Source organism: Oncorhynchus masou, chromosome 21, assembly GCF_036934945.1.
Source record: "Oncorhynchus masou masou isolate Uvic2021 chromosome 21, UVic_Omas_1.1, whole genome shotgun sequence".
In the NCBI taxonomy this organism is placed as follows: Eukaryota; Metazoa; Chordata; class Actinopteri; order Salmoniformes; family Salmonidae; genus Oncorhynchus; species Oncorhynchus masou.
This window is the reverse complement of record NC_088232.1, coordinates 6,132,237-6,144,526: the sequence shown is the minus strand read 5'-3', so window position 1 is coordinate 6,144,526 and position 12,290 is coordinate 6,132,237. Positions and strand designations below refer to the sequence as shown.

The window sequence follows — 12,290 nt, the reverse complement described above, 5'->3', positions numbered from 1 at the left end:
ACCCGTTTATAATAGCAATAAGGCACCTCGGGGTGTGTGGCATATGGCCAATACACCACAGCTCAGGGCTGTATCCAGGCACTCCGCGTTGCGTTGTGCGTAAGAACAGCCGTTAGCCGTGGTTTTTTGGCCATATACCACACCTCCTCGCACTGTATTGCTAAAATATGGTATGAATGCGGCAAGGGTACGTTCCCTTGCAAAGCCCCTTCTTTCTTCACATTGACACCTCTTCGTCTTTGCCCATATTTTCTTCTCATTCTCATTGGCGCTACAGCAGACAAATTCCGCATTCACAAAGATAGACACAGCGAGGCAGGGCTTAAGGTGACCACGCCCCTGATTCGAGGACAGCTGTAGGGTACTCCATTACTCCTATGATAAATTGCTTACTTTACTCATATCCTGTATTATTTTTACAATCATTTCATTAACAATAAACATTTTGGATATGCTTGGTTGGTAATTTTTAACATACTTATGTCCTCTTAATCAACAAACTATACTGAACAAATATATAAACGCAACATGTGACAATTTCAATGATTTTGATGTAACAGTTCACCAGTTCGAATGACATTGTAGAAAAATTAATATTGGATTCTCTGGCAACAGCTCTGGTGGACATTCCTGCAGCCATCATGAATTGCACACTCACTCAACTTGAGACATCTGTGGCATTGTGTTGTGACAAAGCTGCACATTTTAGTGGCCTTTTATTTCCCCTGCACAAGGTGCACTTGTAATGATCATGTTGTTTAATCAGCTTGTTGATATGTCACATCTGTCAGGTGGATGGATCATCTTGACAAAGGCTAAAATGCTCACTATCAGGGATGTAAACACATTTCTGCACAAAATGTGAGAGAAATAAGCTTTGTGTGCATATGGAACATTTCTGGGATCACTTATTTCAGCTCATGAAACATGGGACCGACACTTTACATGTTGTGTTTATATTTTTGTTCAGTGTACATCATACGTAAAAACACTTTCATTCTAAATGTAAAAATGTTAGCTTAATTAGGTCACTCCGTGAGGCAGCCCGGTTCCTAATCGAATGCAATCAACTTTCAGCCGATTCAAAACATGCATGCACGTGCACCCGGGTGAGATTAATCATGTAATTTTTTGCTCTTGTTGGGGAAAGTTATTATAATATAACCTGTAATTGAATGGTCTACTGTGATGTCTGTGTATTGTTGAAAATAAAAAATCACGTTTTCTGAAACACCCAAAGTTTTTTTCTGATGTCCTTATTTTTGGGGTTTGTAAACAGACGAGAGTATGAGAATTGCCAGCTACTGGATGCATTTTATATATAGTTGATTTTCCGTGAACAAATGTTACATTATATTATTTGTTACCATCAGCTCCTGTAATCTTTACTCCAACCATAATAACACTGGTTAAAGGGGGGAAGAGAGATTGAATATGACCCTGTGTTATACTTAATCAAGTTTTATTAGTCATATGCAGTGGCAACCAGTCATTCAGGACAGAGCCGCACCTGTTTTGAGCACCACACGTTTAGGTAAAAAAAAAAATATATATGTATGTTATTTTGGCATTAATATGTGTCATATCAGTTTGCAAACTAAAAAAATCTAATTGAGTTAATAAAAGCCTCATACTAACATGGTCTCCTTTTGCTTTCTTGAGTAAGGCAGCTCCAACATGAAGGTGTTTCAGCCTAGCTCAGCTTTCTGTGGTGGAGCAAGCCAGCAGAAAATACAGAGCGCTGCACCTGATTGGCTCAGTTTTCTGTCACTCATGAGACAGAATTGGGGATGACGTACTAAGGTTAGAGCTCTAAAAATGTTGCCCCTTGAGTTCTGCCATAGAGTTATATTAGAAGTGCCCATCCAAGAATGCTCAAGGTCATTGACCACAGCTATAACATGATTTGATGTCATTCTATCTACAGTAGATTTGATTGGACTGATCATCTTACTTTCAAAGTCTTAGCCAGCAGTCATCATTAGTTGTCATCAAGTCGACAATCTACTGGCAAATCCTTTTTATTCCTTGTCATAAGAGAAATTGTACATAAAGATTACATTGTACATAGAGTACATAAGTTGGAAATCGTAAATTCAACAATGAGTCGTTTGGAAGGAATCAGTGGCTAACAGCAAGCATTGCAAAGAAACCACTAGTGGCTGTTCCCCCCCCCCCCTTGAGTTCCCACCATAAATCCAGAGAATGCCAGACTTTGATGACAAAGTTTGTTGTAGGTCCTAACAGTTTGAGGGCACAGTTTGTCACCGTTCTAGTGCAATTAATGTGTTGTGTAGTGTCTTTGCTGGCATGCATTCCACTTTTTTTTTGACCCAGCAAGATTTACATGCTAAAATCGCCACTGGTCATATGTACGGGATACACATGGTAGGCCTACTGTATACACTCAGCCAGGTCACCCATGATACAAGTCAGTACTCAACGTCCATCCATGTTTGAGAACATTGGGAGATGACATGGAAACCGGCCACAAGGGGCTACAGGTGAGTTCTGTTACCTTCAAGTAGATTTTGATTTTGCTAGGGCGTTGTGGACGGAGATGGCGGGTGGGTGTAAGCATCTGTCTCTGAACCTTAAGAATTTGGAGTTAATGCCTGAACTTACCACTAACTTTAAAAATGCGGAGTTAAGGCATTAAAAAATGTGACGTTTCATAAACATGGATGAGCGTCTTCTGATGTGAGACTGTGAGAGCTGGTAGATACATCATCCAACGAAATGCTTACTTAACTCAAAAACAATTGACAATTGCTGCTAGCTACTGGATGCATTTATATATCATTAATTTTCAGTGAACATGCCGTACATTACATTGTTACCCATCAGGTCCTGTAATATTTACTCCAACCAGAATAGCACTGGTTGAAGGGGTGAAGAGAGATTGAATATGACCCTGTGTTATTATTATTATTATTACAGTTTTATTAATCGGATATTCGGGATACACATGGTGTACATCGTCCAACGAAATGCTTACTTAATCATCACAATACAAATGCTTACTTAATCATCACAATACTTAAAATAAAATAAAATCTTTCCAGTGTGTTACTGTCAGGAGAATTTTCAATCATAATGATAATAACTAACAATCAATAGCTTGACCAATCCCCGAGGTTTGTAAGACCATGCGTTTAATAATAATTAGGCAAAGACTCAGCTTATGCAAAAGGTTCGTACAGTTTATTCACGAGAACGCTCTAAAATCAAAAATGCAAACAGTCTTTATAACACACACAAACAAGTTCAAATCTTAAGCTACGCCTTGCTCAGACAGTCAGTGTTTTTCCACTAAACAGATACATTGTTTCTTTAATCTGCAACGTTTCATAATCTTCTGCAAGCCTAACAGTTTCTCCTCTCCACGGGTGGAGACAGAATGTCCTGTAAGGAACAAAGTAGTAGAACTTGTCTGTCGATAGCTCCTCTTATCATTTGTTTCCCACTTGCACACTGCTTACATACTAAAAAGGAGCAAACGGTCTTTGTTCTAATTCTGACTAAAACTACACACACCATCAGATTATAGACTTATGATTCTTATAAATTTCATACAATTGTATGGTTTCAGGGTGGAATATTTTAATCATTACCTTTAAGCATATAATTCCCTTATCTGTTACCCAATTACCACACCTGTAATAATAATCCATACAGATAGTCAATCAACATGATATGACGTATGTCATTTAGATATTGCTTCCGGGTCATTCCATGTCATTTCTGCAAGCTATGACACCCACCATCTGATTGTTCTGAAATAGTTTCTGTATTTAGAAACAGATAAGATAGGCATTCTGGAATCATTATTTTGTTGAAATATAATGTGATCTCTGAGAAATTCAGCTAATTGATTGCACCCAACTCATTGTTAGAATTTTTTTTGTCCAAATCGGATGTTAGGTACTGTATTTGTTGAATATTAAATGAATCCTGTACATTAAAATGGCCAATTTGGTTGAAATCAATTATCTTAATTTCTCAGATGAAATTATATTTAAACAAAATAATCTTGCAGGAATGCTAGTTTTAGTATTTCTAAGAACAGAAGCGAGATCCTGCAAGATGAGTATCGTATCGGCTCAGTCTGCCCATCCTGGACCTGCTGCAGTGAGGCGTGTTATTGGAAGAGCAGGAAAAAAATGTCACCATTTGTCAACAGATGGGACAGTTAATAGCACCATGCCAAGTCCCACGCCTCCAATAAGCAATTATACAGGAACCATAGAGGAGGTGGCAGAAGCTGCTACCGAACAGCACGCACATGCTCCTGGTTCTCTGGGTGAATGTTTTGTTGAGCGTCTCTGCAGAGCAGTGTTAGAAGTCCAATCAAAAAAGCGACTCAGAACTACCACGACGAGGACTGGGTTGCTGACCCCTTCTATGAGTAAATCTTCATCCTGTAGTAGTAGTCCACATCCCCACACTGGTTTTCATCCATTACATCCCCTCATATCCCGCACTACTTATTTTATTGGAATTATGATAGTGTGAGAAAGAGATTGTCAAAGAACCCTTCCACAGTCATGCAAAATGGGCTGCAGAATCCCGGATGGGGGTTGTACAGCATTACATGGGCTTGCTCCTACCTATCTCTCTGATTTGGTCCTGCCATACATGCCTACACGTACGCTACGGCCGCAAGACGCAGGCCTCCTAATTGTCCCTAGAATTTCTAAGCAAACAGCTGGAGGCAGGGCTTTCTCCTATAGAGCTCCATTTTTATTGAATGGTCTGCCTACCCATGTGAGAGACGCAAACTCGGTCTCAACCTTTAAGTCTTTACTGAAGACTCATCTCTTCAGTGGGTCATATGATTGAGTGTAGTCTGGCCCAGGAGTGTGAAGGTTAACGGAAAGGCTCTGGAGCAACGAACCGCCCTTGTTGTCTCTGCCTGGCCGGTTCCCCTCTTTCCACTGGGATTCTCTGCCTCTAACCCTATGACAGGGGCTGAGTCACTGGCTTACTGGTGCTCTTTCATGTCGTCCCTAGGAGGGGTGCGTCACTTGAGTGGGTTGAGTCACTGATGTGAAATCCTGGCTGTGGAATCCTGACCTGTTCACCGGACGTTTTACCTGTCCCAGACCTATTTGGCCATGCGGGCCATTTATGAACATCTTGGCCATGTTCTGCTATAATCTCCACCCGGCACAGCCAGAAGAGGACTGGCCACCCCTCATAGCCTGGTTCCTCTCTCGGTTTCTTCCTAGGTTTTGGCCTTTCTAGGGAGTTTTTCCTAGCCAACGTGCTTCAACACCTGCATTGCTTCCTGTTTGGGGTTTTAGGCTGGGATTCTGTACAGCACTTTGAGATATCAGCTGTTGTACAAAGGGCTATATAAATACATTTGATTTGATTGTTCCGAGTAGAGTTCCCTTAGGTTCCCCCTTCTCCCAGTCCCTGTGTAACCTGCAGGAGACAAAAGAAGCACCAGTTGAATGAATGTGTAACGGTTTTCTGTAGGCAAAGGAGAGTCAGACCAAAATGCGGCGTGGCTATTGCGATCCATGTTTAATGAAACAAAGTAAACACGAAACAAATACAAAAACAATAAACGTAACACGAAAAGCGAAACAGCCTAATACTGGTGTAAAGTAACACAGAGACAGAACAAGGACAATCACCCACAAAACCCAACAGGCTACCTAAATATGGTTCCCAATCAGAGACAATGACTAACACCTGCCTCTGAGAACCATATCAGGCCAAACATAGAACTAGACAAACTAGACATGTAATATAGAATGCCCACTCAGCTCACACCCTGACCAACCAGAACATAGAAAAAATACAAAGCAAACTATGGTCAGAGTGTGACAGTACCCCCCCCCCCCCCAAGGTGCGGACTCCGGCCGCAAAACCTGAACCTATTGGCGAGGGTCTGGGTGGGCATCTGTCCGCGGTGGCGGCTCTGGTGCTGGACGTGGTCCCCACTTCACCATAGTTTTAGTCCCCCACCTTGTCCGCTTCCGTGGCCTCCGAACCACGGTGACCCTACTTAACGACCCCACTGGACAGAGGGGCAGCTCGGGACAGAGGGGGTCTGGCGCCTCTGGGCAGAGGGGGTCTTCAGACTCCGGCAGCAGCGCCGGACAGGCGGGAGACTCCGGCAGCAGCGCCGGACAGGCGGGAGACTCCGGCAGCAGCGCCGGACAGGCGGGAGACTCCGGCAGCAGCGCCGGACAGGCGGGAGACTCCGGCAGCAGCGCCGGACAGGCGGGAGACTCCGGCAGCAGCGCCGGACAGGCGGGAGACTCCGGCAGCAGCGCCGGACAGGCGGGAGACTCCGGCAGCAGCGCCGGACAGGCGGGAGACTCCGGCAGCAGCGCCGGACAGGCGGGAGACTCCGGCAGCAGCGCCGGACAGGCGGGAGACTCCGGCAGCAGCGCCGGACAGGCGGGAGACTCCGGCAGCAGCGCCGGACAGGCGGGAGACTCCGGCAGCACTGGAGAGGAGGAAGGCTCTGGCAGCGCCGGACTGACGGGAGCATCTGTACGGATGAGCCTGAGAGACAGCCTGGTGCGGGGGGCTGCCACCGGAGGGCTGGTGCGTGGAGGTGGTGATGGATAGACCGGACCGTGCAGGCGCACTGGAGCTCTTGAGCACCGAGCCTGCCCAACCCTACCTGGTTGCATGCTCCCGGTCGCCCTGCCAGTGCGGCGAGGTGGAATAGCCCGCACTGGGCTATGCAGGCGAACCGGGGACACCATGCGCAAGGCTGGTGCCTTGTAACCTGGCCCAAGGAGACCAGATGCGTAGAGCCGGCTTCATGGCACTTGGCTCGATGCCCACTCTAGCCCGGCCGATACGCAGAGCTGGAATGTATCGCACCGGGCTATGCACCTGCACTGGGGACACCGTGCACTTCACAGCATAACACGGTGCCAAAATGTGGCGTGGCTATTGCGACCCATGTTTAATGAAACAAAGTAAACACGAATCAAAAACAATAAACGTAACACGAACACAGCCAAATACTGGTGTAAAGTAACACAGAGACAGAACAAGGACAATCCCCCCCCCCCCCCACAAAAACCCAACACCAAACAGGCTACCTAAATATGGTTCCCAATCAGAGACAATGACTAACACCTGCCTCTGATTGAGAACCATATCAGGCCAATCATAGAACTAGACAAACTAGACATGTAACATAGAATGCCCACTCAGCTCACACCCTGACCAACCAAAACATAGAAACATTCAAAGCAAACTATGGTCAGGGTGTGACAGAATGTCAGTTGAATTTATGTCAGTCTTTCCGCTTTAGCTTAATAACATTGAACCAAATAGATTCATTTAATATAAATTGAATGAAATTATTTTAGTTAGAAGAGCACAGCGTCCCCCAGTTAAATGTTTCTGGGAAGATTGTCAGCCAAATATAAAGATGTTAATGTCAGTATTACTGCTCCCAAATTACATACTCTGATACAGTTGAAAAGGAGGTGAGGGGATAGAATGCAAGGAATCGAGGAAAGATTCATTGAGATTGCATGTCCTCTCTCTCCCTCTGTTCCAATTACCTCTCCCTTCCCCTTCCTTACCTGTTGTTGAGGTTAATGCAAGGTTCTGCATTCTCCCAGGCTCGTTGTGAATAAAATGAGAATGCAAATGTGGGAAACATGGATTATTCTGCACATCGGCCTGGATATTGATCATGTTTTATGTCATGACCAGGCAAAGGTTGAACAATTATTTTAACACATTTTTTACTACTATAGCCTCATCACTAGTTAAGAATTACCGACCTGCTCTGGACACTATGGCCAGTCATTCATTAACAACTTGTACCTTAGCAAAGTCATCACAAATTATTTGCTTAAGCTGTACATGGTAACAAGAGGACAAAGATTCCAATCTACTATGCTTAATGCGCACAAACAAATCAACTGGGCTGGATAACCTTCCTGCAAGATTCATAAAGGAAAGTGCTTGTGTCACTGCTAAAATGATAACACATATTGTAAACCTTTCTATTAGCAGTGATACATTTCCCAATGATCTCAAAACAGCCCGGGTGTTTCCACTCCACAAGAAGAGCAGTAAAACAAATGTAGGAAACTACAGGCCTGTGTCGATCCTTAGCACCTTATCCGAAGTTGTTCAGAGATTCGTTTTTAATCAACTTGAGGGATACCTTCTCGAGCACAAACTTCTTTATGAACCCCAATCTGGCTTTAGAACCGCTCATTACATTGATACTTGCCTCATCCACCTTTTTGACCACATCAAGCAGGAACGTGAGAAGGGGAACTATACAGGTATGGTCATGTTAGACGTACAGAAAGCTTTTGACACTGTTGACCATGATGTTCTTCTGATGAAACTGTAATCAATGGGTCTAAATTGTGTAGCAGTGAATTGGTTTAGGTCTTATCTGACCAACAGAACACAAGTATGTAATGTTGGTGATGTTCTGTCAAAAGTCCAAATAAATATCCTGTGGAGTACCGCAGGGATAAATTTTAGGGCCTCTCTTATTTCTAATATACGTTAATGATATGCCAGATAGAGTAAAGTGCAAACTCTTGCTTTATGCTGATGACTCAGCCATACTGGTATCAGTGAAGGATAAAGTTTATATAGAGGAGACCCTGAGTAAGGAATTGCATTTTGTTAGAGATTGGTTGACTGACAAATTGTGGCTACATTTGGTAAAAACATAGATTTCTTAGGGCTGACAAGATAAAGGGAAACTGTGCAGGCATGGAGATTGAATCTAAAACAAGTAACTTATCTTGGTGTGTCCATAGATCAATCCCTTTCTGGGGACCTGATTGCTGCTAAAATTCTTTCTAAAAAGGCAAACAAATTGAAATGTTTAACGTAACAATAGATATTTTTACATCAAAGTTAAGAAATTGATTCAACCTTGATTCAGTGTCATTTTGATTACGCCTGCTCTGCTTGGTATAGTGGGCTATCAAAAAAGCTGAAAAAGAGAATGCAGGTCATGCAAAATAATGTTATCAGGTATATGCTTAATGTCTCCACTTGGAACCATATAGGGTACAGGAGTTCCAGGAGGCGGGCAGGTTGCCATTGGAGTCCAGAGTGGACCAATTTAAACTTAATCATATGAACAATCGATTCATATAGGACCAATGAATAGATTGTTTTTTAAGGTCAAAATGTGCAATTAATATGGTTGATTTTTAAAGTTAGGAAAAATTCCCTATTGCCACTTTTTAGGATGTCAATATAAATTAATGTATTTATAATTTTGTCTTGCCTTTAAATCATGATATGTGTTCTTCTCCCCAATTTCGTGGTATCCAATTGTTGCTGCAACTCGGGAGAGGCGAAGGTCGTGCGTGCCATGCGTCCTCCGAAACACAACCAAGCTGCACTGCTTAAACCAGCCACACCAATGTGTCGGAGGAAACACCGTACACCTGGTGACCGAGTCAGCATGCATGCACCCTGGCCCACCACAGGAGTCGCTAGAGCGCGATGGGACAAGGACATCCCTGCCGGCCTCCCCTAACGGAGAGTTAGGGGTTAGGGGAGAGTTAGGCCGGCAGGGATGTCCTTGTCCCATCGCGCTCTAGCGACTCCTGTGGTGGGCCAATTGTCCGCCGCCCCATGGGTCTCCCGGTCACAATTCTCTTTCCTTGATTTTTACAACAGGGTGAGTTGAGGTTCAATTACAAATGCAAGCAACTGCTTTTTGGGTGATGCACAGCTTGTTTCATTAGGCCTGTGTAACAGGCCCCACTGTGAAACAGGAAAAACATGACTGCTTAACATTCATTTCAATGAAAAACATTCACAAATACATGAACCTCTTTCTCAGAGACAGACAGTACTTTATATAGCTTTCGATGATATTCATGTGATTCGTGATGACATTAAAATATGGTCTGGTGGTGTACAAAACCACTACAATAACACCCTTGTATTGCATAGGCTACAACATATACATACAATTATCTCTTTATACAGGCTAGTAGTGAAATAAATTATAGAAGAGGCATATAGATTCAATGTAACAAAAACCCATATGCTAGCTAACACATAAAATATATCCCATTTAGCAGACGCTTTTGTCCAAAGCGACTTACAAGTCGGCTGGGGCCACTACTTTTACATATGGGTGGCCCCAGCGGGAATCGAACCCACGACGCTTGGCGTTGCAAGCGCCATGCTCTACCGACTGAGCCACACAGGACCTACATGAGCTAAAAATAGTTAGGGCGAATTGGCAGACTAGTGCAAATGGACAGATCGAAATGCACAGAATGGTTACCTGGAGGAAAATGGGGGAGGGTCATGCTTTTTCAATTTTGGGTTTAGTATTATTTAAAAAAAAATCTAGTCCAGGAGAGGGTCATGTAATTTGTAATTGACAAAATGTCTATTTCTCAGTGTTTTAGAATTTGTTGCTTATTGGGCTATATATATATATATATATATATATATATATATATATATATATATATATATATATATATATATATATTTGTAATTGACAAAATGTCTATTTCTCAGTGTTTTAGAATTTGTTGCTTATTGGGCTATATATATATATATATATATCGGTATGCCCAATGCCACTTCTGATTCAACGCTGGGGGTGTAATTTCAATTGAGGAGAGGGTGAGGAGGACTGGAGCTCAACTTTTATAGCTTGCTACTACTATAATTGATTTTATTAAAACAATTTTTCTTGCCAATTATGTATTTATCAAAGTTACTGACCTCACAATAAGCCCAATTCAAGTGACTTACATTGTGGTGCTGAAACGTGAAGCAGTAGCAAAGGCACAATCAATTGGAAATTAACAGCACATGGTGCTGAAAGTAGACACATTTGAGTAGGCATAATTCATTTAAACAGTCTTCATTTTAATACCCTCTCATACCCCGTCAATTAGAGACTTAGTCCTAAAGAGTGCATGGTGGGTGGGGGAATTGATCGACAAATCGATGGACAAAGCAGCCTATGGCCTAATTGTCTGTCAAACCGACTTATGTTTTATTGAAGAAAATTACAAAAAGCACAGGCCTACCCCTTTTACAGCTTATGATTTGAAAGTAAATAAAACTGATCTGATTATATAAGGTGATCTACAGTATAACAGCGCTTTGGCTGCAATGCCTTATGCTAGAAACAAGCTGTGAAATAACCTGGAAAGACGGGACTCCGATGCGTATGGGAATATATGGGGAATGGTTCCCAGATAACCCATGTGTACATCTCAAGCCACACTGCTACGATTTCTTCCCTATGTCTGTTAAGGCTACTCAGGAAGGAGAAGCTCATGTAACAGTTTGCACTTGATGGGCGTCCATGGTGTTAACAGTCTGGTGCTTCTTCCCAGTTCGCCTCAGTAAAGCGCTTCCCACACGTCATATGGCTTGTCGGTGTCTGTCCTACTGCTCGGCCTCTCATGTTGTGACCCAATGACACCAGAGGAGGTAGAAGCAGGAACCACCACCCTCAGTTGGTTCATCTTTGAGCTCCCTCCTTAACCTCTAGCCATTGTTTGGGTGTTGTTGGGATTGTGTGCTGTGTTAAAGGCTAGGTACCATGCGGTGAACGCCCACAAGAGCTACCTATACAGACCCTATGATCCAATTTGCTAGGCATTGGATGAGATCCTGAAGAAGAAGAAGGCACTTCCTGAGAGACTACCACCAGGAGGGTCACCCCCCACTCTCTGTGAAGGCTGAAGCGCAGGGTGACCTGCTCTGTTCATCATGGATACTGTGGTGTTTGCATCATATGAATAGGAAGGTCTATCTCTATCAGCCCCAGGCCCTGCTTCATCCCTGCACTGAGACTGTGAAGAGAAGGGTCTGGGCTGCAGTCTGGATCCCTGACTGGAGCCTCTGTCTCTCTGATGACCACCAGGACTGAGGTTGTTCAGTCCATCTGTCCACTGGTTTTGTTCTGTGTGGTGAAGTCTGTCCCTTGCGCTTCGGTCCGATTTGGTGCCAGGGTTTGTGACCAGCCGCTTCAGAGGTCCAGTCTCTCCCACCAGCAACATCAGATATCAGTATGTCCTCATGGGCTGCAGACTGTAAAACACATATTGAACAGAAAAGCATAATGGTTTATATAAAACTCTGCTGTACACACAGAAACATGACATTATAAAATGTTCACCACAAGCAAGCCCATTTCTAACAATGTGATTCAAGTACCTAACAATATGTACCATTGGAGTTTTTTTTTTTTAAATCCATGTGTTGATTCAAGAATTAAGAATGTTTTGGATTGACTGAAAAAAGGGAAACACAGTCCCTGCAATGATAAAAAT

At 43.3% G+C, this 12,290-nt stretch overlaps 1 pseudogene; it reads right to left on the bottom strand.

The window, feature by feature from the left end:
* Window positions 1-10,555: 10,555 nt before the first annotated feature.
* LOC135507627 (uncharacterized) overlaps window positions 10,556-12,290 on the bottom strand; it is a 30,400-nt pseudogene continuing 28,665 nt past the window's right edge.